The following is a 10,875-nucleotide window of genomic DNA, read 5'->3' as shown; positions in this document are numbered from 1 at the left end:
GGGATGGAAGGACTCGGTCCCATCCACGCCACCCCAAGCCCGGATCCTGCGCCGGGGTTGGAGCTCACCCACGGGGCTGGGGAAGAGCCGAAACAACCCACAGCAGGGAAATTATTTCCCAAATCGAGTCCCCTGCGCTGAAACAAGGGGTTTGTTTTAGTTGTTAAAAACACTGGTTGTTTTTTTTTTTAAATGAGAAAACACCATTTGCCAATGAATGGTTGAATTTTGCACAAAACCTGGTTTTTAGAGACAAGGAGATTCCTGCTTGCTCATACTTCTCATTCGCAGGGGGGGAAAGGGAAGGATCAAAAATAAATAGATTAAGGGGAAAAGGGATAAACCTTGGGGGGAAAAAACCAACAACAAAGGAAAAGTTTGAAAGGTGCGAGGGCACAGTGCTTTCCAGCTCGGCTCCTGCGGAGAAACCAAGCAACTGTGCCTGGGTTTCTCTTTTTGAGAGGGCAGGAGGGGAAGGAATCTAAGAAGCCAGAGCAACAGGGGAATAAAAAAAAAAAAAAAAAATCATCACTTTTTGAATCCGGTCGTCTCTCCCCCTCCGTGCTCATCCACCCCAAATCAGCGCGAGACCTCCCTGCCCCACTTCCCGGTGCCGCCTGGGCAGGATCCCACACAGACGTGCAGGGGGGCTGCTGCTGTCACCCCCTCCCAGGACATCCCCGGCAGCTTCAGGGGACTCCAGGACCACAGAAATTGGAGTGTGGGGGGGCCAAGGCTGCTCTGCCCCCCCCCAGCCGAAGGGAAGGGAGCTAGTCTCCTGCCAGGGAAGGGCAAAGCCTGTTCCCATGGGATTGCTACCACCCTGGTAAGTGTTGGGGGGGGGCCATGGGGACTTCATACTAGGCACACACATGATCGGGGTCCATGATTGTTCAGATGATGCCAGGAGCCATGGCTGGCGAGTTTTGGTGGCATGGCCCCATCCTGCATCCCAGCCAGGGTCCAAAAAGCATCAGCTGGGGGCTGAGCACCCCAGAGAGAGGGGCGAGGGGTGATGGCTCCAAAACATCATTTGGGAAACACCTTCCCCAAGGGCACCAGGTCTACGGAGCTGGCATAAAACATCCTCCAGTTGTGCAAAAACGTTGCCCTGAGCAGGATGAGGCCCTTAATAAACATGGGGAAAGCAGCGTGGGATAGGGATCCAACAGGTTTTAACAACCCCCGGCTTCCGGCAGCATAAACGCAACAAATACATCAAATGAACAGTTTATATCAGTGCGAGACTTTGGACCGACATCCCGGTCCTCCCGAGGAGCCATTAGCGCTGAGCAAGGGAAAGTGCAGCTCTGGCAGCGGAGGGACGGGGCAGTCAGAAACGTCGAGCCCTTGGAAGAGCAAACAAGGGGGAACAGCTCGGGCTTTGCCAGGAGCATCTTCCCCGTGGAGCTTTGGTCTCCAGGAGAGCCGTGCTGCTGCTGGGACAGGGTGGGCTCTGGGATGTTATTATGAATGTAAGAACTTTGGGCAGAAAATGCCAGAGTTAATGCCTGGTGAAAGTCTAGCTGCTGAACTTACTCGATATTCAGATGCAAATTTAGGTATTAGGCTCAGGGGACAATTTTGGTTCCATTTATCTTGCTTAGAATTTGGGGACAATTGCGTTACTGAATTTATAATATCCTGTAGAACCTGGATAAGAACTCCTGCTGCATATAGACCACTGAGTGCACCCATTCTTTCATCCTTACCTGAGCAAGGAGAAGGTCAAGAGCTCCATCTAGATCTCCTAGAAGAAGCAGTCATTCAAAGTCCCTGCACAGAAGATCAGCTCCATCTCCCAAAGAGTGATCAGCCCGCCTTACACATCCTTAAGGGCTTTGGAGGACCAGATCACAATCCTGAATCAAAATTTAATAAGGACCGGAAAATTCCACAATTTCCTTCTTGTCGTCTAGAAGAAGGAAATTGTAAACTAGTCATACCAGGTAGAAGGTGGTCCCTGCTGCTACCTGCACGCTTACATGTACCAAGTGCAACTTATTTGGCATTATTTTGTGCCATCAAAAATAAATATGAGGCATCACTACTTCATCTGGTCATGTGTGCTGACTACCTGTATAATCTTTTTGAGTCTGGTATCATTTATAGACATTTATAAAAGACAGTAATACCTCTTATAAGTGTTGGGGAAAAACTCTACACTTTGGAGTGTAGCTTAGCACCTATGGATGGGAGGCAGAACTGGGCTGTTGGCCCCTTAATTTCAAACAGCAAAAATTTGGTATCAACAAGGATATGAAGGAACCTTTCCTGAGATTTCATCTCAGGAACCGGAACAAGACAGAAGATGGTGTCTCAGGAATCATGGATACCTGATAAATCCTATGAACTTGGACTTGGCTGGAGCAAGGACCCAACTGATACAAGATATGAAAACTGGACTGATAGGAAAGCTGGAGAGGGGCTGGTGACAAGGGCAGGGAGTGACAGGCCGAGGGGAATGGCCTGAAACTGCAGGAGGGGAGATGGAGATGGGATGGGAGGCAGCAATCCTTCCCTGTGAGGGTGCTGAGGCCCTGGCACAGGGTGCCCAGAGAAGCTGTGGCTGCCCCTGGCTCCCTGGCAGTGTTCAAGGCCAGGTTGGATGGGGCTTTGGGCAACCTGGGCTAGTGGAGGGTGTCCCTGCCCATGGCAGGGGTGGCACTGGATGGGCTGTGAGGTCCCTTCCCACCCAAACCATTCTACAATAAGATGCAGCAAAGGTCCTTACTGGACTAAAGAAGAAGGAACCTCCTCCAGCACCACCTCAACCACAGGTACCTCCAGGGCAACCACCCCCATCCGCAGGGAATTGCCTGGGAACGGGGTGGATGTGCTAATGCAAATCTGGCACAAGAGGTGGGTTGGGGGTCTCAAGATTCTTTACAGGTGCTGGATCTGGTTGCAGTCCAGGAACTAAAGGAAGAAATGGGAGATGCAAGAAACAAGGAAGAATTACAAGCAGCAATCAACAGAGCAAATGTGGCGTGAGTAAAGGTACAACAGACACCCCCAGGGAGCGTCCAGTCACAAAACACATTTGTAAGGCCTCTTGTGACATCCAGGGATGGTTTATCCTTACCAGCCTCTGGAATAGCATCCCACAGTATCACGGGGACATCCGTAGCAGTATCACAACAGGAGAGAGGGTCTGCACGTATAGAGCGTACAGCTATCACAGTCAAATCAGAAACGTCCCCGTGGCCGGTCGTACTGTCAACAGGGTTACCGGGGGCTGCTTTCTTTTGTCCAAAACCCAGAGAAACACTACAGAAGCCAGATTGGTAGTGGACTTCTCTCAGTTTTCCAGGAAACTCCATAAAGCATCCTGCCCTAAGCTTGCTTGCCCAAACCTCAGCGCACTGTCCCAGTTATTGCTCCAAGGATTGTCCTGGGCATCGCTGGATGTCTCTGCAGCGCTTTATCGTGTTCCTTTTAATCCTAACGCTAGGCGCGTTGTTACCGCTGGGGTACCTGGATTACGAGGGTTGTATACCTGGTGGGGGTTGTCCAGAGGATCGCGTCTCAAATCAGCACCCGAGAAAAAAACAGAGCTGTACAAGCAGCAAACCTCGTTGCTGTTACAAAACGACAAATGGGACAGGCTCGGGTTGTTGTTGCACCCCACAACCATGGGCTTTGGGAATATTCCTACGGGGATCGGCCTTAGCCCATTGCTCTTGTCTTTATTATCCGCATTACTTGTTCAGTATTACAGGAAGCAATTTGACCATCTTTTTATTTTCGCCTACATGGATGATTTGTGGTGGTGGCGTGTAAAAACCCTGTGCATCTTCGTGCAGTGGTCCATCATCATTGCCACTGTGAGTGAGTATAAATAAAGATAAAAGAAATTTTTCAGGAAAATATTTATATTTTCTTGGTTGCCAACTGGAAAGTTTTAGAATTTTACCTAGTGACGATAAAATTTGTAAATCAAAGGAGTTACTTTTCTCTCCATCCCATCACCAGGGTGTGGGCTTGGAGCAAGGGAGCCGGATGAAGCCCACTCCCGGGAGCGGGGCGCACGCCGGGCTGCGTGGCAATGCTTTCCCAAGGCGGAGCAGCTTTTCATTTCAGGGATGGGCCAACGCCACCCGCAGCACCCTTGTCTGCCGCCGGCCCCGCGGGAAGGGAAACGGCCTTGAGTCTATCAACACCGCTTTGCTCCGTACGCCCCCGCCACGCTGCACCCGCAGAGCCAGACGTACCCCAACCGGCGCTGGTCTAAGGTCCCGTTTTGTCCCCACGTGCCACGCAAGACCGAGGACAGCACGTCTTGCTCGAGTGAGGTACAGCGATAACGGCGGCTCTCCCGTTGACCCGGCTGTGCAACCCACTTCCCTCCCGTCGTTCCCTGGGTACGGAATCCCCTTCTGCGGAGGAAGGTTGGCACCGAGGTGCTGAAGGGGGTTTGGGAAAGGGAGACCCTGTGAAGGAGGGTCCATGGTGGAGCTGGAAGGGGCTCTCAACCCCGAGGCCGTAGCTGAAGTCTCCTCTTCGCACTGCACAGGAGGGGATGGGGCGTGCTGGTGGGTGGTGAGGGAGAACCGGGAAGCCAGACCCTGATCCCCCCTCCTGGCACTGGGTGGGGATTGAGCACTCAGGGTTCGTGGGAATGGCGAGGAAGGACACCCAGGTCCTCCTCTCACCTCCGAGCAGAAGGTGCAAGAGCCAGGAGGTGAAGCCCTTGGCTGAGATAAAGAGATTTGAGCTAAAAGGCAAGAAAGGCTTCGAAGTTTTGGAAATCTGGATCAGGTTGAGAAATGAGTCTCAGCTCTCACCTCCCAGACCACCCCTGGCACCGCCGGCAGCCAGAGGCATCCCAGCCGGTCCCCAGCCCCGGAGCCCCAGGGGCTCACACCCACCCTCAGACCTCACCGGCTGGTGGGGACCAGCCGGGATGGGTCACAAGGGACCCCCAGGAGCCACCCCACACGGGTGACAGCCCAGCATGGCAGCCCTGGTCCCATCCCCACCCAGGGTCCCGCAGGACATCCCACCAAGGAGGTGGTGGCCAGGGAAAGGGGAACCAGAGCCTGGCTGGGGGTTGCTGACCCTTGCTTTCCTCCTGCAGCAGCTTTTCCTCACCCTGCTGCAGCCCCCCCAAACTCCCCTGACCACCCCCAAAGCGGCGGCTGGAGCACCCACCTCTCGCTGTGCCGTGGTGGACATCCCCAAGTCCTCTCTGATTCTGCCTCCCGGGCGTGAAGCCACACCAGATTTGGGCCAGGAGCTCCCAGTTCAGCCTCTGTGTTGGTTGGGAGCCTTGTTGGAGACACAAGCTGCCCGGAGAAGGGGTGCACCCCCCCACGCAGCTTGTCTTTCACCACCACCAGGAGACAAAGGTCTGCAAAGCTGCCGGAGCAACCCACCACCTCGCCTCCCCCCACCGAAACCCAAAACCACCTTTTTTTGTCTTTTCCTTTCTCCTCCTTGGGAGGTTTCCAGCCATCAAATCCTTCCTGGGAGCCCTTCAAAGGGAAAGCGGCCGCCCCATCCACTTGCTAAACCAGTCTGAGCGGTGCGGGGCTGGCAGGCAGGAGAGGCCCCCAGCACCCCAGGACCGGGAAAGGGCCGAGAAACCAGCCAGAGGGACCTCGGGTGACCCCAGAGCAAGGAGACGGATGAGCATCGCACCCCACAGGTGAAGGCATTGCCACCCCATTGCACGCCCCAGGGAGGGGGGGATGCCACCAGCCAAGCAGGGACCCCCCAGCAGGCTGCAATCCCCCCACGCAGCCATTCCTCATCCGCAGGGGAGAAGCAGTTTTTAGGCTTGCTGAATTTTTAGCCTCACCATGACATAAGGTGATGCGAGGGAAAAGGGCAGCTGGGTGATGGGGAAAGCCCCCAGGAGCCAGGGAGAGCCCCAGTGTCCCCCAGCCAGGATGTGGTGGAGCACGGGGAGGTCTTGCAGCTGAAGATGACCTCTTAATGGTGTTGGTTGGACATCAAGCAGGTATCAGAGGCTCTCAGACACGTGGAAAAGTCACCTGGGGGTGTCACAGGGTCAGGTCCTGGATGGCTTCAGGGTGGAGAAGCTTTGCGAGCCGCCACTCGCAGCCTCACCGTGGAGGTCAGGAGATGCACATCCCTGCGCGTGGGGCATGGTGAGGGCCAGCAGCTCCCAGGGGAGGGACAACCCTGCCTGCAGTGGCCAGGGTCACGGGGATGAGGCAGGTCCAAGGTCAGGCTGGGGAGCCAGCAGGGTCCATGGCTGGGGGGGAAGAACTAGAGGCCCCAGGGCTGAGCTTAAATGGGCTCCAGGTCCATGGCTAGGGATGGAGGTCTCAGGTGAGGCTGCTCAGAGCAATTAAGGCCAATTAGTGCCCTCGGGGCTTTGCAGAGGAGAGCAGGCTGGGAGGAAGCAGGGCTTGGACCTGGTGAGATGATGCTGTCACCCCCAGGGAGGGGTGAGCACCCCGCTGCCTTTTTGGCAGGACCTCAGCATCCTCTACAACGCGTGCTGGGTTAGGGGACTGGCGTAGGGACATACCACCCCACACCTCTGTGCCTCCTCCAGCGACCTGGGGGCTTCACCCCACCCCAGCCTCCCCCCCACAGCTCACCCGCCCGTAGGACCGGGACCAGGGGGTGCTGAGGGACCAGGGGGTGCTGAGGGACCAGGGGGTGCCGAGGTCCAGCGCTACGAAAGGCCTCCTAGAGACAGGAGAAAGGATGAAGATGGTGAAATCAGAGATGGAGAGAGCACGGGGGTCCCGGGAAGGGGTGCCACGGTTGGGGGGGGTGGTCTGGGGGTTCCCCAAGCTCAGCCCTCAGTGGTGGTGAGCGAACGGGGCCGGGCGGGAGGGATGTTTGCTCAGGGGCCCGAGTGTTTGCCTCGCCTCGGTAATGACACGCGGGCCGTCACGCTCCAGCCAACAGCCCGGCCCCGGCCACACGCGGGAGAGGCAAAGCGAGACGGACGGACGGAGGGACGGGCAGCCGGCGGCTCGTGCGGTGGCGGTGGCAGGGCAGGGCTGGTCTGAGAGCATCACCCCAGATATTGCGGGGTGTCCCCAGGACACCATGGGCTGGGGGGAGCAGCTCTGCACGGATCGGGGGGGAGCAGAGGGCAGAGACACCCCCCAACTGCCCCCATCACCGGGGTAAAAATTTACGGCCGCCGGAGCCCAGCGGCGGCGGCTCCTCGGCACGGGGACGTTGCAAAACCCAGAGTGCGTTCACACAGAGCTGCGGCAGGTCTGAGCCCCCCCCCCCCCACCCTCCCGTCACCCTCCTCCTCCTCTTCCTCCCAGCGAGCGCCCATCAGCCCACAGCATCACACCCACTGTCGGGGAAAACAGGGGGGGCCGGGAGGGGGGGAAAAACAGGGAAAAGGGCATTTTGCCCCAAACCCACATTTCTGCCATTCTGCGCTGGGACCTGGGGACAGCGGGTGACACGGTTTTCCTCTGGGGGGGGTACGACAAAGCCGTGGTCAGCAGCTGGGACAGGTGACACGGGGACACACCTGTGGGTGCTACGTGACACCGGGATGCAGCCGGAGGTGTCGCCGCCATCGGTGCGGTGAGTTTCTCCCCCACCAGGTCTCAGCACCCTTTGGGGTGTGACCCCAGCGCTGTCCCAGCCACCGTCACCACCAGCGTCCCCGCGTGGGGACACGGAGCTTTCCCTGGGGTTTTGTTAATTTGGGGGAGAAAACAAGCGCATTTTTTTCACAGGGATTCGGGGGATGCCAAGGCTGAGCCCTGCCGGGCTGGGGGCCATTCTCAGCCCGGTGCATTCGGGGGATATTGGGCTGAGCTGCTTTAAAAGTCGTTTTACTGTCCCACAGTCTTTCAAAACACTGGTGGCCTCCGCTCTCCCCACCCCCCCCTTAAAACTCCATAAAATCACAGTTCCACATTCCCCAAAGTTTCCCCTTTTTTTGGCGGTGGTGGTCTGGTTTCTGGGTTGCTGGTGGGTCGCTGTTTGGTTCTTCCCTCCTCCCTGCTTTCTCTTTCCTTCTTTTCTTCCTGGCCCTCCTGTGTTCTCCCGGCGTGTCCCGTGAAGTCCCGTGCATCCTGGGGACGGGGACACGCCGTGGGCTGGGGATGGAGAGGCAGCGGCTTTCCGGAGAGGGAAGAGGCCGACAGCTATTGCACGGGGGGCAATGGCAGAGCCCACCCCCCCCCCACCTCTGCCCTTTGCCGTGGCTCCCGGATTGTGCCCACGGGACCGGGACAGCGAGCGCACGAGACGGGCAAGAGGCTGAAGAGGCCGACGCGCAGGTCGGGTGAATGCCGGGCAGAGTCAAGGAGGAGCCTCCGGACGTTGCGAGTGGGGAGCAGACACCCAGGAAAAACAGGGGAGCAAGGGAGGAGGAGGAGGACGTGGATCCTCACATCGTGGCGTGCCACCGGCGGCGAGGGGTGAGGTGGTGGGAGCGGGAGAAGCTGCGGTCACAGCCCGAGCAGCGGAAGGGTTTGATGTCGGGGTGCTCGCGGAAGTGCCGGGTCAGGTCTCGGCACCGGTGAACTTCTTCAGCGCCGCCGTCCCGGGTGCATCTGTCTGCGGAGCTTCTCGACGCAGGGGTCAGCGCTGCAAAAATTACCGCCACCCGCCTACAGAAAACTACAGACGGGGTTACTCGGCTGCAGCGGGGGCCGCCACGGCCGTGGAGCCCCTCGGCATCTCCGCGCCACCCTCACCCACCCCGGGCTCACCCAGCGCGGTCCATTGGCGCCACCGGGTGCACGAGTGTTGGTGTCAGGGCTCAGCACCGCGCCCACGCCGAGCCTGTGATGGGGCACCGGGAGCCCTCCCCGGCACAGGGACCCCGGGGTGCTGGGGGGTGGCTGGAGGGGGGATCCCCAGCAGGGCCACCCAAGGGAGCACCCCATAACCAGAGGGGGGTGGGGGGCAGGAGGGTGCCCCCTTGGGTACCAGCACCCCCAAAGGGCCCCCTTGAGCCCCCAAAGATGGTGTTGGTACCCCCAAAGGGCCCTCCTGACCGCCCCAAAGCCCCCCCTCCCAATCCCTGATCCAGGCTGGAGCACCCCTAAAGATTCCCAAGCCCTAAAGGCTGCACCCCCAGCGCCTGGCATCACCCCCAAAGACCCTCCCCAAGCCCCTAAGGGACCACCCCCCAACCCTGGCACAGGGTGCCAGCACCCCCAACGTGGGGGTGGGAAAGAAAAGCTATTGAGAAACAAGGAGGGAGGGGGTGAGGCTCGTGAGCAGAGAACAGAGACACCCCAAAACCCCCCCCAAGCCAGAACGACAACCCTCCCCCTGCTCCTGCAGCTCCCCAGATGCTGCTCCCCCCCAAAACAATACAATCAGGATGGAGAAGCCCCCCGCCATGGAGCACAGAGATACAGGGGGGCATGACTTGGTGGGGGGGTGTACCCCTTCCGGCTGCCTGCTCCTGTCTGCAGGAAGGGAGATCCAGGGCTCCCGCTCCAGACTGGGGGGGGCGGGGGGGGCAGATGAGCTGCAGGCAGAGCTGCGGGCAGGGCAGGCAGGGCAGGCAGCACCATGCCCCACCAGCAGCTCCTCGGGGGGCTCCGTCTTGATGTCAGCCAGCAGCACCGGCGGGTCGAGGGGGCCCTCAGCCAGCAGCGCCGACGAGCTCATGGCGGGCGTCGCCTTCCCCTGGCCCTGCGAGAGACCCCCGGCCCGTGAGGAGACAGGGAAACTGAGGCACGGGGCGGCGGGGGGAGGGCTTCTGCCGGCCTCCCCCAACCAGCAGGCAGGGACCCTGCTCGGGGTGGGCGCAGCGAGGTCCCGGCTGGGTGAGGGGGCGCCCAGAGCTGCCCCGGCCGCGGGCGTCCCCCAGGGTCGGGGTCAAGGTCAAGGCCGAGGCCGGGCCTCAGCGCGGGTCCCTCGGGGCGAGCAAAGGCGGGAAGAGGAGACCCCGCCCCTCCGCTCGCCCCGCCCCGGCCCCGCCCTCCCCTCAGACCCCGCCCTCCCCTCAGACCCCGCCCTCCCCTCAGACCCCGCCCTCCCCTCAGACCCCGCCCTCCCCTCAGGCCCCGCCCTCCCCTCAGGCCCCGCCCTCCCCTCAGGCCCCGCCCCCTGGCTCTCCGGTTTCCCCGCTCCCCTCAGGCCAGGCCGGGCCGGGCGCTCCGGGGCCGCCGTTGCGTTCTCGCACACCCGGTGCCGTTTTTCCCTTCCCTGGGGCAAACAGCGCCTGGGCGCCGGCAGCACTCTGCCCCCCACACCCCCGGCCTGCGAGGAGCTCCGGCTGTCCCCTGGCCAGCGCAACGTCCTGCGGGGGGGGGGCCGGGGGGGCCGGTGCCGCTTTGGGCACAAACGGATCCGTAAAAGGCCAAACCCTGGCGCAACGCCCTCGCTGCGGGGTTTTCCCCTTGGCCGAGAAAGAGCCTCTTGGTCCCGCACGGTTGCGGGTTTGCTCCTCCATAGGCAAACCAGAGAGCGGCTCGGCCAGGCCGTGGCGGCTGGGGAGCAGCGAGCTCCCTGAAAAACCTGGCCCTGCCCCAGGTGTTTGGGGCACCCTGGGCTGAGCCGCTTTAAAAAGTCACTTTTGCCTGTAAAAAGTCCATTTTGCCTCTAAAAAATCCGTTTTTAACAGGCCACGGAGCCAAGGGTCATGGCCGGAGGGGAGGATGGCGGTAGCTTTTCTGGCACCTTCTCCCTGCCCCGGTGCGGGGGGGGGACACACCGGCACCCCCCGTCTCTGCCACCGCCCGGGGGTGCGGGGAGGTGGGTTGGGGGTGTCAGAGGGGGATGAGGGGCTCACCCCGACGGGACCCCCCGCTCCATCTCCATCGCACGGGTCACTGCCAAATCGAGGGGCCGGCGAGTGGCTCACTGGAGATGTTCAAAAAGGAAGGAAAAAAGCCACAGTTTTTTTTCCACAGCTCTGCAATTTCCTCAATTCCTGCGAAAGGAGAGATTATT

The sequence above is a fragment of the Balearica regulorum genome, chromosome 11, assembly GCF_011004875.1.
Source record: "Balearica regulorum gibbericeps isolate bBalReg1 chromosome 11, bBalReg1.pri, whole genome shotgun sequence".
In the NCBI taxonomy this organism is placed as follows: Eukaryota; Metazoa; Chordata; class Aves; order Gruiformes; family Gruidae; genus Balearica; species Balearica regulorum.
This window is presented reverse-complemented; position numbering follows the sequence as displayed.